Source organism: Phaeoacremonium minimum, assembly GCF_000392275.1.
Source record: "Phaeoacremonium minimum UCRPA7 unplaced genomic scaffold PA7_03_scaffold_485, whole genome shotgun sequence".
NCBI lineage: Eukaryota > Fungi > Ascomycota > Sordariomycetes > Togniniales > Togniniaceae > Phaeoacremonium > Phaeoacremonium minimum.
This window is the reverse complement of record NW_006921387.1, coordinates 1-699: the sequence shown is the minus strand read 5'-3', so window position 1 is coordinate 699 and position 699 is coordinate 1.

Below are 699 nucleotides of genomic sequence, written 5' to 3'. Positions count from 1 at the left end.
GCGCCGGCGGCCGTGCCTACACCACCATGCACGACGACCAGACCACCTTCTATCCGTACCTCGCCGTGGTGCAGCTCTCGTCCTCCACCGACCTCAGCCGTTCCCGCGCCGCCCGCCACGCCGACATTGCCGCCACCGCCTGCCGTGCCCTCGATGACCGAGCCGCACTGCGTCGTCGGCGTGCCGCTGGCCGCGGCTGCGCCCACACTACCGACCTCGTCTTTTTCGCTGCGCTGCTCACACCGAGCGAGTTCGAGGTCTGGCGGTTCTTTCTCGTGGCGCCGCCAAGCGGGCCTGTCGCACCCCCTTCGTCCGAGAACAGCGTGGATGGCGGCGCCCTGCGCCCTGCTCTCGTCCGCTATGCTGGCCAATCCACCTTGTCTGTCGGCGCTGGGTCGATGGCATGGAGGCACAGGAGCCAGAGCAGCCAGAGCAGCGAGAAGTCGAGCTCGATCAAGCAGAAGACGAACACCGAGGGCCAGACACGCGCCACGAGAGGCGGTCTCCGCACCGATTTCGACGAGGACAACCACGATACCTATGACGATGGCGGTGATGACTACCACGCTGCCGCCAGCCTCGGCGACGGCGACCGAAACCAGTACCGAGCGGCGCCGCTCGTGCGCGGCACCCTCGGGGTCATGAATGGGGCGGCCGGCGTGCACGCCCTGGTGGAGTGGCTGAATGCGATCCACTACT